This window comes from Macaca nemestrina, chromosome 8, assembly GCF_043159975.1.
Source record: "Macaca nemestrina isolate mMacNem1 chromosome 8, mMacNem.hap1, whole genome shotgun sequence".
Lineage (NCBI taxonomy): Eukaryota > Metazoa > Chordata > Mammalia > Primates > Cercopithecidae > Macaca > Macaca nemestrina.
Window position 1 is genome coordinate 98,611,106 of NC_092132.1, and position 16,530 is coordinate 98,627,635.

Sequence of the window (16,530 nt, forward strand, 5' to 3'; positions counted from 1 at the left end):
GAGATGGAGTTTCACTCTTGTTGCCCAGGCTGGAGTGCAATGACACAATCTTGGCTCACCACAAACTCCACCTCTTGGGTTCAAGTGATTCTCCTGCCTCAGCCTCCCGAGTAGCTGGGATTACAGGCATGTGCCACCAGGCTCGGCTAATTTTGTATTTTCAGTAGAGACGGGGTTTCTCCATGTTGGTCAGGCTGGTCTCAGACTCCTGACCTCAGGTGATCTGCCTGCCTTGGTCTCCCAAAGTGGTGGGATTACAGGCATGAGCCACCGCACACAGCCAGGCCACTACTACATTTTTTTTAGCTTGGAACTCTGAACACTCAGAAGCAATTTTTATATAGGGTCAGTCTCCATGCCCAAGTCGACACTGTCAGTTGCATCCATCATACAGGCTGGTTCAGGCAATGGACGTTCTTCTTCCTGAAACCCTAGATTCAAAAAATTTTTTGCCTTTTCTTGAATTGTTGGGTTGACAGCAGTTTATCTATTAGGCCTGATGTGTGTGCACATTGCTTGTACGGTTGTGTAAGTTTACGAGATGGCTTCTTAGTTGGTAGGGTCTGTTCCTGTTACAGGTGTGTACAGGCTGCTGAGGTGCCCTTGTCCAGATTTTCATTGGCCCATGACACTCTGGGGCCCCAGTTCCACTATTTTCCAAGGTGCGGCATGCTAAACCAGACCCTGAAATTGTGGTTCAGGGTGATCAGGCTGAGGCTGCCCTTTAAAAGGCAGAACTGCCAGGTTTTTATCTTATTTGCCTTGTCATTCGAACATATTTTTTGGTATGGAGACCAAAAAAGAATCTGAGTATGTGACAGCCCTCCTGCTAGAGCTGTTACTATTTACACATGACTCTTAAGTGTCAAGGTTGGTTGAGAGCTCTATCTTCCTGGCACAGCCTGAGTAGGCTAGAGCACTGTGACCCTTAATGCTTGGCTCATGCAGTCTGCAGAGGAATTTCAAAAACCATAGGATGTGGGGGGTAGAGAAAGAGGTAGTACAAATGACAAGTTGCAGGTGAAATAATTGGAGGCAGGAAGAGAATGGGACCTGCTTGGAACAGTACACACACTCTTGCCTTGCTGCGGCTGAACAGTCAGGCCAGTTCTCTGATTTGGGCCTTGTGCAATGGAATTAACAGGCCCACATCTGCTCTGGCCTAGGTGCTGAACCAAATGTGAATCCTGGACTCTGGAATTCCAGTTGGGTTTCACAGGCCAGTCCCAGTGAAGTGAGGAGGCCCAGGTGGGCCCACAAAAGTGACTGTGGTGGGCTTACCATACAAGTCTTTTTGCTTCTGTGCCTACACTCACAAGGAAGAGGAATCTTCTTCCTCAAGGCAAGCCCAGGAAGTTTTCAGGCAAGCCGAGGGAAGTCTGAGGCTTATGGGAACCAGTGAAGAAAAAAAAGTGATGTTTCAGCCCAGTGCTTTTGGCCCTCCTGGCTTGTGGCTTTGGGGGCTCAATTTGCTCTTCAGAAAAATGAGCAATGAAAGCCCCTCAGTGACTGGTTGCCCACCCCGCTTTTACCAGGCCATTGCACAGTGCCCACCCTGCATCTCCAGGTACAGCCTGTACTTCAAAAGGCTGGGGGATCTCTGGGCTGAGTTCAGGGCCCTGAGAGGGTTCTTCTCTCAAGGACCCCTCATTCCTACCTCTCTGTGCCCATCTGACAGCTCAGCATGTCTGCTATCTGCCACTGTCAAGCCCATGTCTCCCTGGGTAGGCTAAGGGCACATTCACATTGAAGCCCAGGTGACCTGTCCATCCTTCCTCCAATGCACAGACTCAAGTAGGTGCCACCCAGGTTTCCTCCTAGAATGAGATCTCAAGGGATCACAGCAGCACATTCTGCTCTAACTTATGGACTAGATAATCAATAATTCACTTAATGTGCCAAGATGGGTGTGGGCCTTGACACTCTTGATCTCCTTCCTCTAGTAGGGCTGCATTGGGAGTTGCCATTCTGATTTCTTTGTGGAAAAAGCTACCAGATAAGGCAGGATTCAAGGGCCAAGGACAGGACAGAGCACCTAGGCTGGCCTCCCCATGGGCCCTCTGAGTCCCCTGCAGGTAGGAGGGCTCAGTGGAGTTCCAGACCCCTTTTCCAGGATGGTGCCCATAGCCCTTCCATGGACATCCAAGAAGGGCCTACTCTTTCTGCAACCTGCATCCACTGGTCTCTAGGAGGTGAGCATCGATATATCTTTGTGGACATGGACTTCTGTTTCATTTCCATTGGATATTCTCCTGGAAGAAATGCCTAGGGAATCCTGGGCCTGTGCTGGAGGTTCTCTAAGTGGCAAAGTCAGTAAGAGAGTCTCAAAAATATAATTAATAGTATTTTCTGCATATTACTATCTCAGGGTTACTTTTGCCCAATAATGTGTAAAAACAAATATTAAGATTTTTATCCTTTAAATTATTTTTATTAGGTCATTATACAAACCTTTTGTTTTCCTGAAATTTATTTTCATGACAATCATCGAATTTTTGTTTCCGTCTCTGTTCAAATTGTTACCTGTTTTAGAGGCAAAATCTTAAGAAAAGTGTTACAAAAATAATAACAGATGACAGCAATTTATTTAAAATGTAATTAGATTTCTTAAATAAGTAAAAAATTTCAGTAAACTTACTTTATATTACTTGTCTGATTATTTTACATCTTATCCTAGATCTTAAAAAAATTTTAGCTAGGTGTGTAATTCAAAATTGACAGATTTTTTAAATAGGCAACTTAAAAACATTTTATTGGATATGTTGGGTGACATAATACTCAAAGACTTTATATTAGAAATCAATACACTTGACAATTGATATTCATAGTATCTATGAAAGTCACATTATGAACATGCTTTTATAGTTGCAAAAATTTAGGTGAAAAAAATCTATTCTGGTCTTCAGTAGTAAAACTTAAAGATTACGGAAATGAGATTAAATTTACTGGCTAAATTACCCACAAAAACTGAAACAGATTCATTTACTCATTCTTTATCTTTCAGTATCTGATAACAAAGAGACTTTACGACGTTCAGAATGTGCTTCAGTATAGAAATAAGGCCAAACAGGTCTTGTAAAATAATCATTAAAATATGCAGAACAAATCTATCATGTATATTATTTTTTAAATTCACCCAATTCATACTCCAAAAAAATACCAATCTTACTGGGTTTTACTACTGGAAGAAGCCAGGTTGCCTTAGGACCTGATGCAACATAACCATTCTTTATATATCACCCAATTGCCCCAAATCCACCCAGAACTGAAGGCTGATCCTGCCAGTTCCTAAGAAGACACACACACAATTTTCATTTAGGCTTGTTTCCCACTTCTACCTTCCAGTAATGTCTGCCAGAACTACCCAGGACAGCAGGGCAGAAATAAAATTTACTTAGGTATAACAAATGTTCAGTTTTGTTCTTCCATATCACACACCTTTCTATCCTCAGAGACAATAAATTGAGGATGTGCTGTGTCAACAGCCAGAATCAAGGCTGGGCATGGTGGCTCAAGCCTGTAATCCCAGCACTTTGGGAGGTTGAGGTGGGAGGATCACGGAGTCAGGAGATCGAGACCATCCTGGCTAACATGGTGAAACCCCATCTCTACTAAAAATACAAAAAATTAGCTGAGCATGGTGACAGGCCCTGTAGTGCCAGCTACTTGGGAGGATGAGGCAGGAGAATTGCTTGAACCCAGGAGGAGTAGGTTGCAGTGAGCCGAGATCGCACCACGGCACTCCAGCCTGGGCAGCAGAGGGAGACTCCATCTCAGTAAATAAATAAATAAACAAACAAACAAATAAATAAATAAATAAAAATAAAAAAGATCTAGAATCAAATCTACTTGAAATGACTTGATAATTTTGTCTAAGCCAGAATAGAGAGGAGGAAGACTAAAACCATATTTCATTAATCTAAATGAAAATAGTTCAGGGCATTTTAGGTTTTGACACCTGTGGTGCATACTCTTCACACGTGTCAGCAATTCCAGGTTTGACTGAATAGACTTGCTTTCTACCTACCTCAGTAGATGTTTAAATGGAAAAACATAATCTGAAAATTTTTATAAGGTTTTCACTTCATTTTGGTAAAAGGTCCATCTCTTCTTCCTGTTTCAATTATGAGAGTCAATTGTGCAGCATAGGTACAATTATGTTCTCTTCATATGGAGAATTAATGGCATTTCTTTACTATAGACATTTTCAATTTTTCACCTGACACCACAGGCTAATTTAAAAAAGAATATTTATTTCTAATTATGCAGCTTCTATTACATAACCAGTATTATCTCTGTTTACTTCATGTTTATGCCAAAAAATACCTCATGACTTATTAAATGTTGAACTGTTCACTTGAATAAATTGGCCCAATAAATTTAATAAACTAAATTATGTCAATTTTATAAAATAAAATGAACAATAGCTAAACAAAAATTGGATTAAATAGCATTCTCTAATGGAAACAAAATATAAAATGTGCTAAAGAACATACATGCACTGTTAAATCACTTGCATGTGAAACTTATTTTGTGCATACCACTAAATTTTATCAAAGTCACTTTCATAATCTCTGAGGGGATTATACAAAGACTTTTTTGTTTGTTTGTTTGTTTGAGAGAGAGTTTTATTCTTGTTGTCCAGGCTGGAGTGCAATGGTGTGATCCTGGCTCACAGCAACCTCTGTCTCCCAGGTTCAAGTGATTCTCCTGCCTCAGCCTCCCGAGTAACTGGGATTGCAGACACCCACCACCATGCCCAGCTAATTTCTGTATTTTTAATAAAGATTATATGTCTATGGTGAGCAACAGGCAAACAGACAAACAACAACAACAAAAAAGGAGAATTTGCACAAGATGATTCTAAGCCAGGAGCAGTAACATTTTAGATAAATGAGCTTAATACAAAGCAGATAAAATAGATTTGCTTTCAAAATCTTTGAACTTTCTGGTTTGCTAGCAAGTTATCAACACTTGTAAAATTATCTATTTCATTCTAATATTTTTCGTTTCCTCTCAAAGTTGGTACACAACCATAAACAAATATGATTATTCTCTATAAATCTGTTACACACCTAAATTTTATTTTAGAGTGATATATCTGCATATTTAAATCCATGTAAATCAAAACTAAAGGTCTGTATGTGTTTAGCAGACCAGAGAAGTCATATGTTTAACAGAAAAAAGTAGGATATTTTGTAAATAGTTGTTCAGAATTCAGAAACAAATAGCTCCATTATACTCACATAATCTTCATTACAACCCATCATAATAACCTGGAGTTATAAGAAAAACAAAAATGTAAGTTGTAGGAACCATATTTTCCAAATTATTTTAAGATAAAGACCACTGACAAAGGAATCACTAGGGATGTTATTCCACTGTCACACAATAGTATATTGTTACCATCTGTTACCTACAACCTCGGATAAGTTGGGATAAGTTAACATCAGTGACAAGGTACACATTCAAAGTAAAATAGCCTTAACACAATAACAACAATTTTGGTTTATTAAAACAAGTTAAGTCCACACATTGTCAATAAAAAGGCATTTTGAAATTCACTGTATTGTAATTACCTTAATTTACAAATGGTAAAGCAATTTCCTTCTAAAATTCAAATCATTTCTCTTACTATGCAGAATATTATCCTGATCACTTACCACTCTCCTATCATCCTGTCACTTATGATACTGTTGTAAACCAACCCCTAAGTGGCCTTTCCGCTTAGAATGTCTTCATTTTTCTTAGATTTCAGTTTTCTTAATCTTCTATGGGAAAGTATATAAATCTGTCCATCTAATATAGAAGAATCTCCCATAAATCTGGTGCAGTAACCATTGACCATATTCTTTCACATAAATTCTAGAAATAAGACATAGCATCAAATGTAACTGTTAAATTATATCAATATTTGCTTTTGAAAATATATTAAATACTTTTACTATAAAAACATAGATTCCTTTTAGAGAAAAGTGATCAAGTTTGCTGACTAGAAGCAGCTAGACTGTGCAGCTCTCATAGAGAGGAATGCAAGGTGGGCATAAATACAGCACATTCAACTGAAACATCCAGGTATTTGCATTGGGATTAATCAAAGAAACAACTTAAGTTGTAGAGAATGGAGTAAAGCAAGGCAGGACAATGGACCACCTGGGAACAACATGGAGCCAAGGGAAGCTCCCCACCCAGTAAAGCAGTGAGTGCATGCGGACCCTGGGAACCCACGATTCTCCCACAGATCTTTGCAACCCCGAGGTGAGAAGATACCCTTATGAACCCACTTCACCACGGCCTTCAGTTGAACACACAGAGCCACATGGAGTGTCAGCGGAGCAGCTGCTCAGGCCTGTGCAGGGATTCAAGAGCCATAGATATTCTGGCTTTCCAGGCTTCTCAGAAGAAGTAGCTGCAACTCCAGCAAAGCAGGAGGTTACTCCCCTGTACATACCCATAGGAAAGAGGTGGAATCCAGGGGGCTGAATAGTGATGGTCTGTAGGACCCACTTCCACAATGCCTCACAGGATAAGGCCTACTGGCTTAGAATTCCAGCCAACCATTGGCAGGAGCACTGCACCTCCCTGGGATGGAGCTACCAGAAAGAGGAGTGGCCCACCGTCTTTGCTGCTTGGGCAGCTTAGTCATTCCAGCCTTCAGGCTTTGAAGAGCTCAAGCTGACTGGGGCAGAAAGGATCTCCTAGAACAGTACAGATGTTCTAAAAAGACATGACCAGACTGCCTGTTAAAGCCTTTCTCCAAACTTGTTCTTCCTCACTAGAAAGTACTACCCAACTAGGGTGTCCAGCTACCACCACTGGTGCTCTTTGGTTGATGGAATTTTGAAACCTCCTTGTGACATAGTTCCTAGAGCAAAGAGTGAGCTGACATTTTTGCTGTTTGTATGACTTAGCTGTTTCAGGCTTCTGGTTTTGGGGAATCCAAAAAACTGTCAGTGGAAGTAGTACCTCTGCACAGCAGAGCTGTCCTACAAAAATGTTGCTAGACTGCTTTCTTAAGTGCATCTCCAGTTATGTTCTCTTCACTGGGTAAGACCTTTCAACAAGGGTTTGCAGCTACCTCCTACAGGGGCTTTTGGGCTGGAAACAGGTCTATACCTCTGTAGGATGGAGCTTCCACAGAAAAGGGCATGCTGCCATTGTTGCTGTTTTGCAGCATTCACTGGTGATCACTTTAGGTATTGGAAAATCTGAGGTGACTAGAGACTGCAGTGGACACCAGCATACTGCAGCAGCCCCTCAGAAAAGTGGCCAGACTGTTATGTGAGTGCCTGTTCTCATATATTCTCACTGGGCAGGTCTCCAGGCCTGGGCCACTAGCCAATCATTGCCAGAGGTATTGAGCCAGTAGCAACTTAGTAGCTCCCTGGACAGAGCCTCCAGGGGCAACTGAAAATATTTCTGCCACTGCCTCTGCAGTAGAACTGTCCTTGCTACTGTGAGACTACTGATAAATCCAAAACCCTAAGTGTCTTATTCACACCTCAAACAAGCTGCAGTTTACCCAAGAGAGGAGGGCAGTTCATCTTCCATGGGTCCCAGAAACTACCCACTGCTCCTCCCTAGACACTGAATCCATAACTTGGTTGAAAAAATAGATCCTCTGTCCTGGGCTGAATGTACTAAGGGATTGCTGACCTACATCTCTCTGAGATGCAGCCCCCAGAAAACAAGCAGAGAGATGGGGCAGCAAGCCAGTTCATGTGGTTCCCAGAGGGGTTGGCATGAGAGCATCTGTAATAAAGTGTTGTCAGTGATAGTCATTTTCCTGGACTCAACTTTCTCCCATAAGAGACTTTAGCCCTAGGGGAACTGTTGAACTTAACTTCTGCAGGATGGTCTTGGAAATCATAAGAACCTGGTCCAGCTTAGCACTGCTTGGTCTATTGGCCTCCCCCAGGGACCCAGTCTGGCTACAGATTCTTACAGGGCAGTCACAGGTACCCTGGAAGCCCATACCATAGCATCTGCCCTGGTGGGCCATGCCTGACACCTGAGGAGCTCCAGCAAGGCAGCCCCTATGACTGCACCAGCCCACATGTTTCTTCCCCATACTGCAGTTTCCCCCGAGATGAAGGCAAATCCCCATATTTCTTTGCTGGCACATGTCAGCAAAGGCAGGTTTGGCTTTGCTTTCCCCACCAGCAAATAGGAATGCAGTATGCCCTAGTCACCCCCAGTAACTGGCATTGTAAATGAAGCTTTGGTGGGCAAAGAGGCAGAAAACCCTACCCCTGCCTTTGTGCTAACACTGTGCAGAGAACAGGGTATCCTCTCACACTCTCCACAATTACTCCTTATGGAGAGCGGGGGGCGCACAAAGAAGGCATAAAAATCCGTGCTGGCCAACATTCTGCTCCAAGCCAATACCATCTTTAGTGCAACAGCATATACAGTTTCCAGCAGGTACCCCCCAGTCCACTCCTAGCTGGTTTGCTTCTGCCACTGAGGTGAATGTCCAAAGACAGGCAGAAACTCCATATCCACTAGCACTCTGCTGCAGCTGTGGGACCTTAGTCCCATAGAGTGGTGGACTCCAAATATCATGGAGCCAGAGAAGAAAGTTGGGGCTCAATACAAGTCCCTGAGATTATGCAGCCTCTGAGATTTGAGCTGAGCATTGCCCCGCCCCACCACTACCACCAAAAAATCTCCCAGGACAAAGCCTGTTGGCTGCAAACATCTTATACCACAATCAAATACTCAAGACCATCAAATAGGATAAAAAATAAGAAAACCCCATTCAAAGGTCAGCAACCTCAAAGATATGCCCACAAAGATGAGACAAAGTCAGTGCAAAGATATTGAAAACACAAAAAGCCAGAGTGGCTTATTTCATCCAAATTACCAAATTACGTTTCCAGCGAGGCCTAAGATGACAGAAGTAGAATTCAGAATATGGATAGAAATAAACTTCATTGAGCTACAAAAGTAAGTTGCAACCCAATGCAAGGAAGGGAAAAAATTTCAGGAACTGATAGAGAAAACAGCCAATCGAGAAAAATGTGGCCAACCTGATAGAGCTGAAAAACACAATAAAAAACTTTGTAATATAATCACAAGTATTAACAGCAGAATAGGCCAAGCAGAGGAAAGAATCTCAGTGCTTCAAGATTCGTTTTCTGAGATAAGACTGACAACAAGAGTGAAAAAAGAATAAAGAGGAATGAACAAAACCTCTAAGAAATATGGGATTATGTAAGAAACCAAATCTACAATTAAAGAGAGTGCCTGAAAGCAATAAGCAGAATGAAAACAACTTGAAATACATATTTTGGGATATCATCCATGAGAATTTCCCTAACCCAGATAGAGAGGCCAACATTCAAACGCAGGAAATGTGGAGAACCCCAGTAAGATACCCCATGAAAAGTTCATCCCCAAGACACATAATCATGAGATTCTCCAAGGTCAAAATGAAAGAAAAAATCTGTTAAAGGCAGCTAGAGAGAAAGGCCAGGTAACCTCCAAAAAAACCTATCAGACAAACAACAAACCTTTCATCTGAAATCCTACAAGTCAAAAGAGATTAGGGGCCAATATTCAACATTCTTAAAAGAAGAGTTCCAACCTGGAATTTCATATCCAACCAAAGTAAGCTCCAGAAGTGAAAAATAAATATGATCCTATTCAGATCAGCAAATGCTGAGGAAATCTATTGCCACAAGACCTGCCTTACAAGAGCTTCTGAAGAAAGCACTAAATAAGAAAAAGACTATTACCAGTCACTACAAAAACACACTAAAGTATATAAATTGCTGACACTATAAAGCAACAACATAAACAAAGGTCCAAAATAGCCAGCTAAGATCATAGTGACAGAATCAAATCCACATATATGAATACTAACCTTAAATGTAAATGGGCTAAGTGCCCCAATTACAAAACAGAGTGGCAAGCTGAATAAAGAATGAATATCTAATGGTATGCTGTAATTGAGACACCCATCTCAAATAAGCCCAAAATAAAGGGAAAAAGGAAAATCTACCAAGCAAATAGAAAACAGAAAAAAAAGCAGGGGTTGCAATCCTAGTTTCTGGCAAAACAGACTTTAAATCAATATAGATTTAAAAAAGACAAAGAAGGGCATTACATAATAGTAAAGTGCTATATATGTCCAACACAAAAGCACCCAGGTTATAAAACAAGTTCTTAGAGACCTTCCAAGATGTTAAATGTTCTTCAACAGTCATTACCTTTATACCGCATTTGTTCAGTATTAAGTCTCTGATGTTGAACACAATACAAGGACTCATTAAAGGCTTTTCCATAGTTTTAACACTTGTGGAGCTTCTCTCTAGTATGAATTCTCTTATCTCTAATGAGGTGTGAGAATGAGATCAATGCTTAGCCACATTCTTCACATTTGTAGGGTTTCCTCTCCAGTGTGAATTATCTTATGATTAGTAAGGTCCGAGAAGCACCTAAAGGTTTTGCCATATTCTTCACATTTGTAAGGTCTCTCTTCCACATGGTTAATAAGGGTTGAGGAGTGGGTAAAGGCTTTGCCATATTCTTCACAGATGTAGGGTTTCTCTCCGGTTTGAATTCTCTTATGTTTACTAAGGGCCGAGAACCACATAAAAGCTTTTCCACATTCATTACATTTGTAGGGTTTGTTTCCAGTCTGAATTATCTTATGTTTAGTAAAGTCTGAGGACCACCTATAGGCTTTGTTACATTCTTCACATGTGTAGGGTTTGTCTCCAGTATGAATTCTCTTATGATTAGTAAGGTCTGAGAAAAACTTAAAGGCTTTACCACATTCTTCCCATTCGTTCAGTCTGTCTCCAGATTTCTCTTGTGTTGAATAAAGGTTGAGGAGCAGGTAAAGATTTTGAAACATTCTTCACATTTGTAGGGTTTCTCTCCACTATGAACTCGTTTATGATCAGTAACTTTTTAAAGGCTTTGCCACATTCTTCACATCTGTAGCATCTCTCTGCAGTATGAATTCTCTTCTGTAAAATCTCAGTAAAATCTGAGAACAACCTACAGTCTTTGCCACATTCTTTACATTTGCAGTATTTCTTTCTGCTAAAAATTTTCTTATGTTCAGTAAAGATTGAGCGTAACTCAAAAGCTTTGCCACATTTATTACATTGACAGGTTTTGCTATGGGTAGTTGACAAACATTGATGAAGGCCATTATAACTGCTTTCTGCCCCTTGCAATTAGCAACACTTTGGTAGTCTTTCTTTAAATAAACTATTAAGGTCACAGCTTCCATATTTTATCAGAATCACTTTTTGAAATGAATCTTTTATGTCGTGCTCCAGCAATATCTCTGCAGTAAAATGAAAAGACCCAGGTGAATTTAAAAAAATTTATTCCTCATTAGATTCAGGTGAATACACTTTACAACCATATAATTACACGAAGCACACTAACAAGTTGACAATAAAGTACCACAGGCTCTAATTCCTTTATAAACATATTAACTTAACAGAAATATACTGACCAAAATGCCTTTGTGAGAAGTCTAAGAACCAGCTAAGTGTGTGCAGCACCCGAAGTGAGCAAAATACTGAGAACCACACAGAAGTGTAATAAGGGTATTTTGTATTTACCCACCACAGCCATTCTTCATCCTATGATGACTTTAAATGCAGACTTCTAACTCCTGTCTTTCCCTTCCAAAAATAAATAAAATAGTGGCACCTGTGTCCATGCTTCTGGCTTTTTGAGACCTTACCAAAGACTAATTTCTATATTCCATGACAGTATTGAAAGGAAAGGTGGTATACTTTGACAGTTTGGGACAACTGAGACCAAAAGTAAATGACTCTTACAAGAGAAGAAACACTTCAGTATCATAGACAGAAAATTGGTATAGCAACTGACTACAGGATTTCAATAAGAAACGTGGGGAATGGCTGGGAGTGGTGGCTTACGCCTGGAATCCCAACACTTTGGGAGGCTGAGATAGGCAGATCACCTGAGGTCAGAAGTTCAAGATCAGCCAGGTCAACATGGTGAAACCCCATCTCTACTAAAAATACAAAAATTAGCCAGGCGTGGTGGCAGGCACCTGTAATCCCAGCTACTTGGGAGGCTGAGGCCAGAGAATTGCTTGAATCTGGGAGTTGGAGATTGCAGTGATCCAAGATAATGTCATTGCACTCCAGCCTGGGCAACAAGAGTGTAACTCCAACTCAAAAAAAAAAAAAAAAAAAAAAAAAAAAAAAGGAGGAAAAAAAGAAAAGAAAAAACATGGGGAATGCTTTTTAACTAAAAAACACACAAGACCAGATAAAACTTCCATAGAACAGGCTTGAAAGACTCTGAGAATCTTTAGCCTAAAAAATTGGTATCGTATTTCCCCAGACAAAAGCCACTTAATAAGGATTTTGACATATGGCTTTATGTTATACAAATTTCAACCTACGATTACAACATATACAAAATATCAAGATAATATGGGTCAAAGATAAAAATGAATATCCAGAAATCAGTTATAAAAAAGGGAGACGTAAAAATTACCTGAGACAATTTGAATGAATGTCTAGATCTATTTGTTAAAAGAAAAAAATAAATTAACCCCCAAAATTAAAATTACCACCTCAGTGATGCTCAATAAATAAAATGGAAACAAATAAAATAAAATAAAATAAAAAATGAAAACAACAAAAAGATAAAAGGCACAAAAAGAAATAAATATTGTGGAGTAGAAGTACAAAAAAAGACTAATATGCACTTCTACGTTAGTAAAAAATATAAGAAAATCAAGAAGCTTAGCAAATTTCAGCTAAGATTGACACAAAGAGATTTCTAACAAGACACAACATAAACAATGTTTTGAAAGTCACAGACAAGAAGAGAATCTGGAATGCAGGAAGAAAAAAGAGATATGTTATATATATGTATGCTTCTGCAAGATTACCAGTAAATTTATGAAAATAAATCTTTTGGGCAAGAATGGAGGAGGATGACATAATTAAAACACTGGAAAAAAAGAGTGTAAGCAAGAATACTATATCCAGCGAAAGTATCCTTCAAAACGGAAAAAAAAAACCCCTAACTATATCATGATCTATATCAAGATCTATCTATGTCATATGTTCAAGAGAATCACTTCAGAACTAATTAAAAAAATAGACTGAAAATGGCAAGATGAAAAATGCATTCCACGCAGGTGTTAAACAAATGAGAGGAGAAGAGGCAACAACTTATTAAGTTGAAAACTGTCATATTTCATATAATTTACTTTATGTGAAAATTCAAAGAGATAAACTAGGGTATTCAATTACGGTAAGAGAGTTCATTCACTGAGAACCTGTAAATATATGACAGTTTTCCCAAACACACAAAGCAAACATTGACACAATTGAAGCAAAAATAGACAGCAATATAATAAAAAAAGGACATATCAATATCCCACTGTCAGTAATAAATAAAGCAAGACAGACTATCAATAAGGGAATGAAAAACTTGAATGCACTATACTATAATTACACCTAACAAACGTATATACAGACAAGAGAATACACATTATTTTCAACAGCTCATAAAACATTTTCCTAGATGGAACACATGTGACACCACAAAAGAAGACTTAACACTTTTTGTAAATTGAAATTTTACAGACAATTATTTATAGTGCAAGTGGAATGAAACTAGAAATCAGTAGCAGGAGAAAAACTGAAAAATTCAAAAAATATAAAAATTGAACAACACAGCTTTTTTCTTTTTCTTTTTCTTTTCTTTTCTTTCTTTTTTTTTTTTTTTTTGAGACAGAGTATCACTCTGTTGCTAGGCTGGAGAGCAGTGGCAAAAAAATCTTGGCTCACTGCAACCTCCAACTCTCAGGTTCAAGCGATTCCCTGCCTCAGTCTCCTGAGTAGCTGGGACTATAAGCACACACCATCATGGCCAGCTAATTTTTCTGTATTTTAGTAGAAACAGGGGTTTCACCATGTTGACCAGGATGGTCTCAATGTCCTGACCTTGCCATTTGCCCTCCTCAGCCTCCCAAAGTGCTAGGATTACAGGCATGAGCCACCGGGCCTGGCCAACAACAAACTTTTGAGCATGCTCTTTTTCGATGGTTAGAAGACATAATAAGGCAAAGATGTCCATGCTGCTTAAGGTGACCCATACATTCAACACACCCCTTTTCAATTTTAAATTATACTTTTCCAAACATAGAAAAAATAAACCACAAAATTACGTAAGATCTCAGGGGACCTTGAAAAGCCTGACAATCTTTAAAAAGTAGAAAAGTATTGGAAGCATTACACTTAATAATTTCCAAACACAAAACAAGCCTACAGTGATCAAAGAACTTTGGTGCCAGTATAAAGGTAGAACACCAAAGTAATGAAACAGAATGCAGCACAGATACAAACTCTTGAAAACAGAGGAGAGACATACCACCTAGGTTTTTCATTTAGCCAAATGTCACAATTCCTTTGGTAAGCAGAACCCAGGCAGGAAAAGAGAGTTACATTACCTAGATGCTAGACTCAGCGTTATTTCAAAATGTCCTCTGGGAGCAGGGTACAGGTTGGAGAGACACACCACCTAGCTGGCAGGCCCAGAGATATGTGATAATATCCCCTGTTGGCAGGGCCCAGGTAGAAGAGTCACATTATCATGATTCTGACCCAGTGATATGTAACATTGCACCCATGGAAAGAAATTTGAGCCAAAATTCTCAGCACCTGGGTACTATGCCCAGTGATATGACACAATCTCATCATCTTTGAGGGTGACATCCTTAACCTTTAGCTGAATGTGTATATTAGAGTCACAATCTCACGTGTGTGCTGGGCCAATGTATGACATTCTCTTCAACATCTGAGGACTTTATAAAACCTGCATGAGAGTTGCAAACCTCTCTGAGGCCTACATGCTGGTATGGACTCACACTCTTACATATTGCCCTAAACCCAGGTTTGATAGTCAACATCTCTCCTACAGGCATGGTTAAGGATAAGATCCATTATTCCTGTGGGCTGGGTCCAGAGATGAGTCACCATCCCACTTGTGTCCACATCTACATATAGAAGTCACAATTTTAACTTTGTGCTGTATTCCCTTGTTAGACTCAGGACCTCAGCAGTGGGCATTATAAATGTGGGATGTGGACAACTTTTAATTTCACTTGGGTGTGTAACAGAGTGTCCCAATCTGAACTTTTTGCTGGGCCCTGTTATGAATCTCTCTACCACAAAAATGTTTATAAAATATAAGTTAGTGTTGTAAGCTTCTGTGAGCTTGGTATGAATATGCAACCCAGGACCTTACATATTGTCCTAAGCTTAACAAAGAGAGGCAAAATACCTCCTATTGGCTGAATCCCAATATAAGTTTGATCATCATGTCTGTGAACTGAAGCAAGATATGTATCATAATTCCTTTTGTGGGTAAAAACTAAGCAGGAGGGTAACATCACTTAGATGCTATGCCATGTAATATGTCACAACGCCTTCTCTAGCCTGGGTATAGAAAATTGGGTCATATTATCTGGGTGTTTGACCCAGCAATATGTCACCATTCCATATGTGGAAAAAACCCAGCCAACTTATGAGAGCCAAAACACCTACATAATGGGCCTAAGATATGTCAAAATAACTTTGCTGGCTCCAGCATGGGCAGAAGAGTCACATCACAAGGGTGCTGGGCCCAGAAATATACAATATGCCATAATTTCCTCTTTATGTAGAACCCAGGCAGAAGAGTAACATCATCTGGGTGCTGGGCTGTGCAATAGGTCAAAATTCCTTTTTTGTGGGAATGGCTCAGTAAAAAAAAAGAGAGTCACATATCCTGAGTGCTGGGCTCAGCAATGTGTCAAAATCCTCCTATGGTGAAGGTTCAGGCAGAAAAAGAGTCACATCACTTAGGTTATGGGCTCAGAGACATGTCCCAGTGTCACCAGTAGGCAGGGCTGAGGCAGGCAAGGAGAGTCACATCACCTAGGTGCTTCCCTAGAAATATGTCACAGCGTAGCATGTGGGCAGAAACCAGGCAGAATAGCCACATCACCTGGGTGCTGGGTCCTGAGATATGTCACAAGGCTCTCTTAGGACAGCACTCAGGCAAGAGAGTTACATCACCTAAGTACAGGTTCTCTGATTATTTCACAATGCTCCATGTGAGTAAGGGTCCATGAAGGGCATCACTTCACTTCAGTGATAGGCCCAGAGATATGTCACAATGCCCTCCATTGGGCATGGCTCTGGCAAAAGAGTACGTTCACCTGTGTACCTGGCCTTGAAATATGTCACTATCCTTTCTTTGTGCAGGGCCCATTCCAGAGAGGAGAGTTACATCAAGTATGAGGTGGACACAGAAATATGTCACAACAATTTTGGTGGGCATGTCCCAGGCAAGAATGTAACATCACCTGGATGCCAGATCCAGTGATATGTCACAATGCTTACTGAGAGAAGGGCCCAGGCAGGAGAATCACATCACCTGGAGGCTGGCCTAGGTAGACATCACAATCCTATATATGGGTTGGAACAAGTCTGGAGAGTCAAATTACACAGGTGTTTGTGTAATTTG

General features: G+C 40.1%; 2 pseudogenes; both read right to left on the reverse strand.

Annotated features, from left to right (window-relative positions):
* Nucleotides 1-2,993: 2,993 nt before the first annotated feature.
* Nucleotides 2,994-10,289, reverse strand: LOC112429377 (tripartite motif-containing protein 60-like; annotated as a pseudogene).
* Nucleotides 10,262-11,321, reverse strand: LOC105496917 (zinc finger protein 736-like; annotated as a pseudogene).
* Between the last annotated feature and the right edge of the window lie 5,209 nt (nucleotides 11,322-16,530).